The sequence below is a fragment of the Sceloporus undulatus genome, chromosome 2 (genome assembly GCF_019175285.1).
Source record: "Sceloporus undulatus isolate JIND9_A2432 ecotype Alabama chromosome 2, SceUnd_v1.1, whole genome shotgun sequence".
NCBI lineage: Eukaryota > Metazoa > Chordata > Lepidosauria > Squamata > Phrynosomatidae > Sceloporus > Sceloporus undulatus.
Window position 1 is genome coordinate 148,573,599 of NC_056523.1, and position 14,096 is coordinate 148,587,694.

The window sequence follows — 14,096 nt, forward strand, 5'->3', positions numbered from 1 at the left end:
TTGTATGTTCTTCCTCTTTCATAACTACTGCCATCTGTGCCACAGTCTGATTTTGCTTGGCTACAATTGTTCCAGTTTTCACCTGTCAAATATTGGAGGTTATTATCATTTGGCACAAACGCTTTAGGCCTTCTTTCAGTCTGGGAACAGGAGGGAAGGTCAGCTTAGTGCCTGCTCCCGGGGCTGCATCAGTACTGCAGAATTAGTGCAGTTTGACATCACTTTAATTGCCATGACTCATTGCTATGGAATTCTGGGATTTCTGGTTTTGAGATATTTAACCTTCTCTGTTGGAAACTTCTGGTGCTACAACTAACTCCAAATCCCAGGGTTCCATAGGATGGAGCCATTACAGTTAAAGCAGTGTCAAACTGCATTAATTATGTAGTGTGGCAGCAGCCCAGGTTTTGGGACCCCTTTCTAGAGATGATAGGATGTTTCCCTCTTAACTATCCTTTGTCAGCAAGTGAAAACTTTTCTATTCCAACAAGCTTTTAAGTGCGGACTGAAAGGGCTTTTAATAGTGTGCTGTTCTATTGATTTTTTATTATTTTGCCTTTTAATGGATTTGCTTTAAACAATTTTAATGTTATAAGTAGTTTAATTAAGTTTTAGTAATAACTTTTTGTATGGTTTTACCTGTGGCTTTGCATATACTTTTATCTTTGTTTTAATTATTGTAATCTGCCTTGACTCCTAGTTTTGAAAGAAAATGGGAGATGAATAAATTAACAACTCTTTTTCCTGCTCCTGTGTATTCACTGTGTTAGGGTTCCAAGTTTTTTTTTAAAAATGGCTTTCATCTTTTGCATATAATAGTATCCTGACATGCAGACATTAACCATACAAAGTTATCCACATCTTTATCCCCATAGCAGGAAAAGCTTAATTTTCCCTTGTTAGGCTGCAACAGGCAGAGCTGAGATGTGTGTGTGTGTCCCTCTCTATCTGTCTTTCAATTTGTCTTGTTTGTCTGTCTGTTTTCTTAGGCTAAAAACAACAAGTAGAGAAATCATCACTTTATGTTGCCAGCCCAAAGAATTGTCTTCTATTATGGGGATGACTTGTTTGTTCATGTGGTGCCCTTGCTGAGGTCTTTTCTCAGGAGATATTAGAACATGACCCAGGCAACATCCACACTGCAGAAATAATCCAGTTTGACATCACTTTAATTGTCATGTCTCAATACTATGGAATTCTGGGAACTATAGTTTTTTGTGGCACCAGAGCTCTCCGACAGAGAAGGCTAAATGTCTCACAAAACTACAGTTCTCAGAATTCCATGGCATTGAGCCATGGCAATTAAATTGGTGTCAGACTGGATTAATTCTGCAGTGTGGATGTAGGGGCTGTGCAGCCAGATCAAGGCTGTGGCAACCGCATGCCACGGCCCCAATCTTGCTCCTTTTTGTGCTCTGCAAAGGGCATGATAGCTGCATTGCTGTGGCTTGGTGGCATTCCTTCGGCACCGCGTTGTATGTATGCAGTGCCGGAGGAGCACTGTGATACCGCGTGTGGTGTGGAGCTGGGATGTGTGTCACGGTGTGTAGTGTAGACCCTACACCTTGACTCTGCTCCCAAGTCAGTCCAAACTGCAGGTCTGCACAGCCCTGTAGCCTCAGTGAAAGCAACAAGGTGCACACACACATGCAGATTATTTTTTAATGTTTTTTCTCTAAAAATTTATAAAAGCTTGAGAGTTGCATAGAAATTTCCATCAGGCACAAGAAATGCAAGTCTTTAGCATCTGAAGCATCTTCCCCTAGTTTGTTGCCCTATGGGTGTGTGGTCCACAATTGCTGCCATCTTCAACTTGGACGGTGAATGTCTGTGCTGTCTGGAAATAATGAGAGTCGTAGTCCATCACATTTGGAAAGGCACCAGATTGGTGAAGTCTGACTTACCAAAGATCCTTTCATGCTACACAATTTTAGTACTTTGATTCCACTTCCATGCTTCCAACCTGTGAAATCCTGGGATTTGTAGTTTCACGAAGTACTGTATTTTGTATTCCCTTCCAAGACTACAAATTCCAGGCTCCTGCAAGATGCAGCCATGGCAGTTCAAGAGGAATCAAAGTGCTTCAACTGTATAGCATGAAGATCCCCTGGGTGCTTTAGGATGACACACTTTGCCTTTGTTCTATCAGTAACTCTTACAAACCAGTAAAGTAGGTCAGAACAATTGTCCTGATATTACACATCTGGAGGGTGGAAGGGTCCTGCAAAATAACTTGCTGAAGACCACTTGACAAGTTCATGTCTTGGATGAGGTTTGAATTAGTGGTTTCTGAGCAGCCACCTCAGAATGAGCCACTCTTGCTAGCCCCAATTCTCAGATGATAAGAGAAAAATTAAAAAGTTGTGTGTGCTGTTCAGATATCCATTTCCTTTCATCACTGGGCGGTCAGTATGAATCACTGGATAAATTGTGGCCCCATGAGACTCTAGTTCAAGGGAAAGCACATGAAAATTAAAGATGCCTGTTGTCTACCTAATGATTAAGCAAATTTGAAATTAGCCGTATGACAATCCAAAGGACTGATCTAACACATGTCCTAGATGGAGCTGGGAATGGAAACGGCATCTGCCACTGTGGTTAAAGCTCTCTGCTTCTAAAATAGGAAATTCTCCCTCCTGCTAGAAATATCACCAGGCGACTGCCTCATACTATTATCCCAAGTGGCACTTTCTAATCATATATAAAGAAGTTCTACTTCCAAATTCTAATCTTATACACAGCCCCATATGAAATATTCACATTTTTAAAATTACCGTCATTTTATGAAAACACTTTAAAGTGTAATGATATGATAGACTTGCAGAACCCTCTATGATGTCAACAATCTCCTTAAATATTATTCCCATTTTACAGAAGTGAGTTGTACAAGTGTGCCTGTCATTTTTGAGCTCCAAAGCTTAGAATTAATGTGTTACATGTAATGGCATTACAAGTAATGCATCCCCACCCACCCCCACCCTGAATACTGAGGAAATAGCAACATTAAAAAAAATCCAGTGTAATAAATAATAAAACCATTACTTTTTAAAAATAAAAGGGGTAAACTTTACTCATTGGTTCTAAAGTATTGTCTGGGGTTATTTGGGGGGATTTGGGACCATATTTATATTTTAAATTGTATTTTGTAAAAATAAATGAAGTATAGTTTTTTGTGAGTTTGTCAGGCTATGTGGCCATGTTTTAGAAGAGTTTTTCCTGACGTTTCGCCAGCATCTGTGGCTGGCATCTTCAGAGAATGCTGATGTATTACAGAAATAACACATTATTAATTATTAAGACAATACACATCAAGATGGCCATCTGTTGGGGATGCTTTAATTGAGAGTTCCTGCATGACAGGGGGTTGGACTGAATGGCCTTTGTGGTCTCTTCCAACTCTACGATTCTATGATTCTAAGTAACAAGTAAGAAATTATTTATAAAAATATTAGCAATAGCTCAGCTTGCTATTTGCTCATGCTATCTGGATAGTGGTATCATCACTGTCATAACAAAGAGTGCAGTTCGTCAGCAGGTAGCTGCCTGAGTCAAGTACTGTATACAGAATGAGATAAAGGGTTCCCCACTCAAGCCTTCAGAAAAAGCAAAATGGTAGCCACTGGTATGTGTGAAATAGCCCAGTAATATGCTTCTTAGGGTGTCCAGATGTCCTAACTGCAAAGGAGGACAAGACACCGAAATGGAGGACATTCAAGAAGAAGGGAGGACATGACCAAATAAAAGCTAAAAAACACTCATAGAAATATAAATTAATGCTTCTTAGTCCTGCTCCAGTTGGAAGGCATTTTGAAATTCCTCCTGGACAGAAGTCTGAAATTTAGGAGATGTCTGGGAAAGGGAGGACTCTAGTCACCCTGCCTGTTTTTTCGAAAAGAGGGTATGACTGCCTCTTTGCTTTGGGGTGTGGGTGCCACTAACAACAAACAACCTTTGTATAACATTTTCAGGTTTTCAAAGTGCTTCTCATGCATCATCCAGCTGTAATTCTTCTAACATCTTTGTAGATGTTGCAGATAATTCAATATTATTATTTCCTCCAACCTTCTTCCCAAACTCTATGATTCTATGTTACATGTGGAGGAGGCTGAAACTGAGACGCTCTGGCATTCCCCAAAAGCCATCTGATGAATTCATGGCAGAGGTGAGATCTGAATGGAGACCTCTCCTTACAGATGGAAAAGACTGGAGAATCTTAATGAACCACAAGCTACATATAAAATTAGAGCTTATGCAGATGATCTGGTAATAAATTTGGAAGAGCCTAAAGAAAATTTAGAATTATTTATGAGAAAAAAAATCAAGAATTTGGAAAATATGCGGAACTCAAAATCAACAAACCAAAAACAAATATTTTAACAATGAATATGTCAAAGGAAGAAAATAATGAAATACAACATAAATCTGGATTTCAAATTTGTAAAAAAGTAAAATAACTTGGAATAATGTCATCAAAAAAGAATCCAGAATTATTTGACCATAATTATACAGTTTTATGGAGAAAGATACAAGAAAAATTGGATAGATGGAAAAACTTAAATTTATTTCTATTGGGCAGAATCTCTTCAATTAAAATGACCATATGACCCAAGTGTATGTTTCTTTTTCAGAATCTACCTATCTTATATAATGATAAAATATTTAAACTATGGGAATCAGAAATTTCAAAATTTGTATGGGCAGGGAAAAGGCCAAGGGTAAAGTGGAAGATTATGAAGGATGTTAAAGAACGAGGTGGCCGAGGAATACCAGATCTCAAAATCTATTACTATTCATGTGCCCTAGATTGGATTAGTAATTGGATAAAGTTCAATGATATGAGAACTCTAAATTCTGAAGGTTTCAATAGGAGATATGGCTGTCACGGGTACCGATGGTACAAAAGAGCAGACTTTAATAAAGCATTCAATGACCATATTATTAGAAGATCTTTATTGACAAATTGGAACAAAATCAAGCCAAAATTTTACAATAAATTACCGAGATGGTTATGCCCTCAGGAAGCATGGAAAATCAGACAAGCAACCCAATCAGAATGACCTTTAAAATATGAAGATTTAATTAATTGGGAAGGAATAAAATCAAACCTGAAATCTAGTAAAGAACTGGAAGAAAATAGTCACACCTGCCATTGGTTCTTGTACCGACAAATCAATGAGAGATTCAAAATGGATTTACTGGAAGGTATAAGCGGGTAACTCAGAATGGCCTGGGACACAGCTAGACCCCATTGGGTGCCATGGTCCAGAACAAATGAAATCCTACTAAAGTCACAGAAATCCACAATATCTAAATTATAAAACTCCTTTTGAAGAGAGAATTAGAAAATGAAACAATAAAAGAATGTACCATAAAATGAGAGAAAAATATTGGTCGGACTATACAATTGGAAAGCTGGGAGAGAGTGTGGGGCCAGGATTTGAAATTCACACTCTCCATGGATATAAAAGAAAATTATTATAAGATGGTACACAGATGGTCCCTTACACCAACCAAAGTGGCAAAAATAAGGCATGATGAAAAAGGTAAATGCTGGAAATGCAGCAAGAATGAGGGAACATTATTCCACATTTGTTGGACATGTCCAACAGCAATCAAATTTTGGAAGAAAACACATAATACACTTCAAACAATATTACAAATTCAAATTAGATTAAAACCAGAGAGTTTCCTGTTGAATATTATAGAAGAAAATGAGGAAAGAAAACATTTAAAATTTATGTTATACATCAGAGGTAGGCAACCTTTTTGAGCCGGGGGCCGGGTTGCTGTCCCTCAGACAAGTGGGGGGCCGAAGCCAAAAAATAAATAATTAAATATTTTTTAAAAAATTAAATAAATAAATAAACCGGGACAAATGTAGGATAACATTTTCAAACGGAGGACACTTTTTTTAAAAAATGGAGGACACGCGAAAAAATTTGCTGATTTTTTAAAAAATGTTAATATAAATGCATGTTTCTGAGGCTTCTATAGACAATTGCCCCCTTGCCTGCCGCTTGCCCCCCCTTGCCCGCCACTTGCCCCCCTTGCCCGCCTCCTCCTGATAGGCCAAAGGCCCCACGCCATCACGCAAGAGGCCAAAGGCTCCGGCGGCAATCGGCGGCAGGACCGGGCTGGGGCCGGTCCCAAGGCCTTGCCGGGCCGCATCCGGCCCGCGGGCCGCAGGTTGCCTACCCCTGTTATACATGATTACGGTTGCCAGACTGGTTTTTGCAGAAAAATGGAAAGTGGAAGAGACTCCAACATTAGATGAGTGGCTTAGAAAATGCTTGGACATGATTGAATTGGATAGGTTAACTGTGGTATTAAATGGAAAATGGAAGGAAGGCTGGAACAGAGACTGGGAATTGTTATCGAACTTCTGTAAAGTATAACGGTCTATTAAATAATAATATGAACAATTATATTGTGTACAGTTAAAGAATGTTCTAAGTAAGAATAGTGAAATTAAATATCTGCAGATAGGAGAATAAAAAAAATTAAATAAAACTGATAAATATTGTTCTGAATATATAGGTGGATAAAATAATAAACTAATTAATTGGTAAGAATATAATTTAATGTTGATGGATAATTAGTTAAAGTACAGGTAGTACAGATTATAATTACAATTGACAATTTTGGTAGAAACACACAGATAAAGACAGTCATGAAATTGGTATAGAAAGAATATTGAACAGTTGATGCTTAATGTAGAACCAAACGAAATATAAAGTTTGCCATGGGGGGGGGGGGGAATTGATATATAATTGATAAAAATACAACATAGTATATGTATGTAAAAATGAGTTGTAATGGATTGCAATATATGTAACAAGTATTTTTTTTCTATTACTTCACACTTATGGTTGTTGATAAATAAAATGTTTAAAAAAAAACAGACGAAGATGCCAAAGATAATGATAGATGGCAAAGATGGTAATAAACTAAAGAAAAGTGAAGGAGTTGGAGGACCATAACCTAGAGAAGAGAGGTTTGAAAAACAAAGGTTAGCCATTTCTGAATAACTGAATGCCTGTTACACAGTATAGCTGACAGAACAAAATTGTTCTCCATTGCTCCAGAGAGTAGGACTTAAAAATGAATGCTTTGTTTTTGGTAACTTTTGTCTTTGCTTCTTTTAATCTATTGTGAACTTCTCTGAAATCTCTGAGACTGGTTGTTTTTTGCATTCAATAAGTAAGTTTAGATTACAATAAAGAAATTTTGATGAGGCATTGAGAAACCCTTTTTGATGGCACAAGCTCTTCAACAGTGGAACAGGCTGCTTTGGAAAGTGGTAGCTTCTTCATCACAGGTTTTAAGCAGAGGTTGGGTGGCCACTGCGGAGGGATGCTGAAGTGGTGGGTTTCTTGCATTCAGGACGGGTTTAGACTACACGATGTTTGAGGACTTTCCTTAAGCTCTGGGATTCCATGAGTGCTGGCTCAGTCTCTTATCCACTGTGCTACACCAGCTCTTCACTGTACTATGCCCAGCTTTTCTTTTTTAACAAGCAGATAAAATGTGCATAATTGAAGAGGTGTGTAGAGCCTTCAGTGCACTAAGCAAATGACTTACAATTAAAAACAAAAGACTCTAAAATGGTCGGGTGCTGGGTGGTTTGGTGAGAGAAATAAAAAAAAAAGATAAGACTGTTTTCATGCTGTTCTGATTATTTTGTGTTTTTTTTAAATTGAGCAGATGAATTCCTGTAGTACTTGAATGGGTGTTCAGCCTCTGAAGTAGTGGAACCAAACTTACATAGATGAATTTTTAAAAGAGTCACAAAATAGCTGGCATGCACAGGCGCCAAGTGGCATCACCAGGGTTGGTGTCAGTATGGTAACTCATGTTGTCAACCCCAGGCTGCCTGGTACCCTCTCCAACCAGGCCACTGGTCTCACAGGAATAGATTGGGCCTCTACAATGGAAGAGAAACACTGTGGTCTACTTGCCACCAATAGTTGGTGGACCATGGCACCCAATGGGGACCATCCATGTCCCAAGCCATTCTGAGTTGCCTGCCTTGTTTGCAATTTCTGAAGGGGTACATGAACTATTTGGTGAAGGGAGTGGCCTCCAAGTTTCACGATGGCATCCTAACAGCATCTCAACCATCTTTCTTGCCACCATGACCAGGTCCTTCCCAGAATCTTCAATCTCCAGGAGTCTTGGCCTGTCTATGGAGAGGTGCAGCAGTACACACTGGAACGCAGTCCCTTCACACAAGTGTACTAGGAAACACTCCACTCCAAGATGTCACTTAGTGTGGTCCACACCCCACACCACTAGATATGCTGTTGCAGGCATCACTCCTAACTTGATGTCACAATCCTTATGCAAGGGAGGGCCATAACACTCATAATTTTTCTAACAGGTCACCTCTATTGCAACCCATGTGTTTGCTGTCCATCTGTGGTGTGTGTGTGTGTGTGTGTTTGAGAGAGAGAGAGAGAGAGAGAGAGAGAGAGAGAGAGAGGATTTGAATTTTCTGAGCTCAGAGAAAATAAGTTAATGCCGCAACTAAATTGCTCTCTTGAGGCTAGACATCTGGATCCCTTGTTAGACTTGACTAGAAAGACACTAATATCTCAAAATCCCTTGGTTGTCTGGGAAGATGTCAGTCAGGTATGGTTGGGATAGGGCTGGTGGGGTGAAACTGCCTTAATTGTCCTGTGACTTTTGCCAAAGGAAAGATAGGGAGGTGGAGAAGTCTGACCATGTTGACTTTCTTGGACGGCTCAGTGGATTTTGATGCCATCTACCTTGACATTTGATCAGGAGGGGTTTCAAGTTCCACACAGTTTTACTACAACATTAATACCTTAGCTCACCATCTCATCTGATTAGACTTCAAAATGAAAAACAAAACAAAACAAACTTCCAGGACTGGTTTTGTGTGGTAGAAAACTGAGTTCAGCTCATTCTTTGATGCTAAGCATAACAGGACCTCCTCTCCACTAATTTGGCACCTGACTCCTGTTGGTGGATTTTGGCACCTATTCCAGGGCATAATGCACTGAAAGCAGTGCATTGGATGGTCTTTTAAACTGCAAAGTGGGGATTTCTGCTCCATACCTTAAAAGATACTGGATTATTACAGAGTATGTATGGAATGGGTTCAGGTAGACACTGGCTGAGATTGTACATGATTATGCAAAGTGTCCGAGGCCTGCACGTGAGAAACCACCACAGCTCCCTTGTCACCACCCCCAGGACTTACAATGTCAGTACAACAGCCCCTTTCCAAAAGCCATTCTGTGGCTCTTAGAGAGTGTGTGGGGGTTGGGTTGGACAGGCATCATGCTATGTTCCTATTCTTGTTGTTGTTGTTGTTGTTGTTGTTGTTGTTGTTGTTGTTGTTGTGTGCCTTTGAATTGTTTCTGGCTTATGGCGACCCCAAGGTGACCCTGTCACAGGGTTTTTTGGTGGGGCAATATTTGTTCAGAGGGGGTTCACCTTTGCCTGCCTCTGAGACTGTGAAAGTGTGACCTACCCATGGTCACCCAGTGGGTTTCCATGGCCAAGCAAGGATTCAAACTCTGGTTTCCAGAATCATAGTCAAATCCTCAAACAATATACCACAACAGCTTTTTATAGTCCCATAACCAGATGCAAACCAAGGACAACATTCACTATGACTCACTGGGGTCCTTCAGAAGTCTCAAGCAGATGATGTCTTTAGTCTGCATCTGGCTACGGGAACATAGCCAGATGCTTCTTTGCTCCTCACACTTCGCTTTCTATTAGGATTCAAATTTAGTTGCATATGGCTATTGCAACAGCACAGTTTTCTGGGATGGAGACTTTTGCCATTGTGGAGGGAGAAAGGGAATACTGTATTGTGCAACAATGACAACACCCCCTCATCAAAATACACATGGATAAGGTGGAATTGAGTTTGCATATGTCACTAACAGGATGCCACCCATCATGTTTTCAAAGCACACTTCTTCTGACCTTAGGCTGAAGGGAAGGAGAAAAGCAAACAAAATTTCTTATAATCTTGGGGTCCATGTAAACAGTAGGAAGAACTTCCAGATGGTAAGAGCTGTTTGACAGTGGAATACGCTGCCTCAGAGTGTGCTTGAGTCTCCTCCTTTGAGGTTTTTAAACAGAGGTTGAATGGCCACCTATTGGGATTGTAGGGTTTTGATTGTGTATTCCTGCATGGCAGGAGGTTGGACTGGGTGGCACTTGTGGTCTCTTCCAACTCTAGGACACTATGGTCCACCATGTTCATATATAGGACATTCACTTCACCTGTGAGCCAGTTCCATACAGAGCTTGGAAGGAAATAGTTAAAAACAAGAAGTTACATAGTGAACCACATCTCAGTTACATTAATATTTTAACTGATGAGGGATAGCATCACTCATTTTGTTGTGAAGTAACTACAGCACCTTTAGTTACTTTGATAGCTAAATTGATTCACTACTTAGCAGTGTTTTATACCACAGATAAATGGCTTGTACCAGTCTAACGTGTGTGTGTGTGTGTGTGTGTGTGCTTGAAAGTAACCAAATGTAACTATTTGCTTGTTTGGACCTTGGAATGGTAACACTCACTCACTTTAAAATGTTGGTAATGAATTCAAGGTGCTGTAGGCTATATTTCAGAGTAAGTAACTGGAAAACCACTTCTGAGTATTCCTTGCTTAAGAAAACCCTGTTGCCATAAGTCGACAGGTGACTTGGAGCCACATATGCATGCAATATTAACTTTCAAGTATCTTTCTAAGCTCTCTTGCTATGCTAGGCTGAAGGCCCCTTGTGGATGACTGTCAGTGGAGGGTAATAAAGAATTCCTGTCAGCCTTTCTTTGTATTAATTGTGGAACCTCTTGGCGCAAGTATACTGTGGGCAGCCTCCTGCAGATGGTTTTAGCTCCTAAGGGACCTTGAAGGGCTGCACTCCCTGGACCTCTTCATGCAAAAAGGGAGGGGCTGTTTTGCCCCCAAATGCCTTATAGGGGACATGGGGGCTTTCTCACCATGTTTGGGGGCCTTTCTGTGCCCCAAGAAGGTATTTGGGGTCACACTGAAGTTTTTCTTTCAAATGTGCAAAATATTTCCTCTGACCCCTGGGAAGGTCCCAGGTGGGGGGACTCCAAACATGGTGGAAATGCCCCCCAATCCCAGAGGTCATTTTGGTGCAAAAATATTTGGCAGGAGGAGAAAGAAAAATTTGAGGGGGGAAATGTTGACTCTTGGGGGCCTGGAGGGACCACAAAAACAGCCCTGGGGTTGCATATAGTTTATAGACTGCACTTGCCCACCCTTGCTCTAGACCCTGCCTGAATTCACTCTGCTTTGCCTCCTGCCCCTTCCTCATTCTAAGACTTGGGGAGTGAGGGAAAAGCTGCATTAAAACAGAGAACATTGCCTTTCTCAACCCCAGTTCATTTTTTGCAAAATCCTCCCCTGACTTCTGTTTCTGCTTCACACCAAGAACATGAAGTAACTTTTTGATCCATTTACTACATTTGCATCAAGCTCCAGAGAGTATACATGGTACCTTCTTCCTGTTTTTATGCTCACAACAACCCTGTGAAGAGACAGAGCTTCGCAACTGAGTGGTGGGAGGGTTTTGAACCCAGGTTTCCTCACTTGTAGTCCAACACTATAACCACTACACTACATTGATTATCAACACTTTCTTTCCCTTCCTTCCCTCTCTCCTGTTCTGCTCTACATCTGAAGAGTTGTATGACTGTCATCTTTGCTTTACACAGACCAAGAGACAGACAGACTCACTTTAATTTTGAACAGAAGTAAGTTACATGCACTACAATTCTGTTATGAAAAACTATTACACCAAATAGAGAATAGTGGCAAAAAAATTAGGTTGGTGTTTCAATTTCATTGAGACTAAAATAAATACAGGATGTTTAAAGGCATCTACCAGTTCCACTTCACATTGCAATGTTCATCCTGGGTAGATCTCATTGAAATGGCTAGGTGCCTCTTTCAAACAGCACAGGGATATGTATCCGCCAGGCCTACGGCCATCTGATGTTACGTGTAGCTAGCTTTTCTAACTTAAGCTGAATCACGCTGTATGTATTTTGCCAATATTTGTTGTGGCTACATGCTTTGTACATAGTAGTATTATCAACACAGGTCAAACAATTACCTTCTTTTTAAAAAAGGTAATTTTAAAACGCAAAGTGATTTACGCTTTTGGCATGAGCTTGTACTCCCATTTAATAGTACACAGTTAGTGTGTAGAATCATTGCACTTGCCAGGAAATGATCTGTGCCTAAAGAACAGCCACACGTGGTCTAAAACAGTTGAGTCAGAATAGCAACTAACCAGTTAAAATCAATTAAATTATCAACTAAGTTGGAAATTTTCTAACCCAACAGGGCAAATTAGTTAATTCATCCAAGTTAGCATTTAGTATTAACCTAATTCCCGAATTACAGTATTAAATAATTGAATAAGAGACAGTGATGACAAATACTACATTACACAACTTTTCTTTGTGTTGGTTGTGTGCTTTCAAGTTGTTTCTGACTTATGGTGGTCCTAAAGCAACCCTATCACGGAGTTTTCTTGGCAAGATTTGTTCTGAGATGGTTTGCTATTGCTTTCCCCTGAGGCTGAGAGAATATGACTTACTCAAGGTCACCCAGCAGGTTTCATGGCCAAATGGGAATCAAACCCTGATCTCTAGAGCCATAGTCCAACACTCAAAGCAATACGCAGCAAAAAATCTCTTGGGTTTTTCTTAAACGTCTTTGTGCTTTTTTGTTTATCTCTCAGGGTTGGCAATTACAAAGTTTAGGTCACAAGATCTAAGCCACTTAATGTTAGCTGATGATTAGAATATGGTAGTTTAGTTAATGCCAAGGTTAAAAGACTTTAAACCAACAAATAATAAGAACAGCATGGAAAGGGGTGATCTTTGCATCCAGACAATTATCCTGACTTCTGTTTCTGCCACCATACACAAGTTTCTCATTTGTCTCAGGAAACTGACTTTTCTATTTTATTTGAACTAATAATATAACTAATAAACATGTAATCAGACAAACATAACATACAAATGACATCATATAACAAACTTTCAAACATTCAACTATATTATAATCTTCATACAATACTGTATATTTTAACAAATAATAATAAAAAGACTTCCTAATCTCTATTCTCCATCTATCGCTTTATTCTTTATCTTTACTTCTACCAATTTTCATACATCAATTTTCATTCTTACTCAGTCTTATCTTCTTGAGAAATATTCCTCATTTTTCATCTAAGTTTCTTAAATCATGATTTCCTTGTCCTGTTGTTTCCCCCCCCAAGATTAATTTCAGAAACTTGACCATTTCCAACCACTCTTTTTAAAATCTATCCTTTGGTTTATTTCTGATCATATTGGTTATCTTATCGCTTTCTATATAATCTAGCATCTTCCATATCCATTCTACTACATTTGGCCTTTCTTCCTCTTTCCATCTTCTGGCATATACCATCCTTGCCACTATTATCATGTAAAAGAGAATCCTTCCATATTTCTTTTCTATTTCTTCATCCAATATTCCTAACAGATATATTTTGGGTTCCTTTTTTTAAAAAAAATAACTCCTCTAATTTTTGTTATGATCTTATGAATGTGAGACCAAAATTCCTTGGCACTCTTCCATAACCACAACATATGTAGGAAGGAACCTTTACCTTCTTTGCATTTCCAGTAACAGTTATTTGTATTTTTGTATAATCTTACTATTTTTTCTGGTGTAAGGTACCACTAAACTGCATTTTGTAGTAGTTTTCTCTCATGTCATAGTTAACAGTATATTTCAGTCTCTTCTTCCATGTGCTCTCCCATTCTTCCATCTGAATTGTCTCTCTTAGATCCTGAGCCCACTTGAGCATATATTCTTTGACTTGTTCCTCTTCTGTATCCCACTTCAGTAGAGTTTTGTAAAGTTTTGATATTAAATGTTCCTTTTCCTTTGTTAATATTTTTTCAATATCTGTTTCTACTTTTGAAATTCCATGTATATTCTGATCAATTTTATATCTTTCCTTTATCTGTATGTTTAAGAACCAGTTACACTTAATGTTTTTTCCCATTTCTTCCAC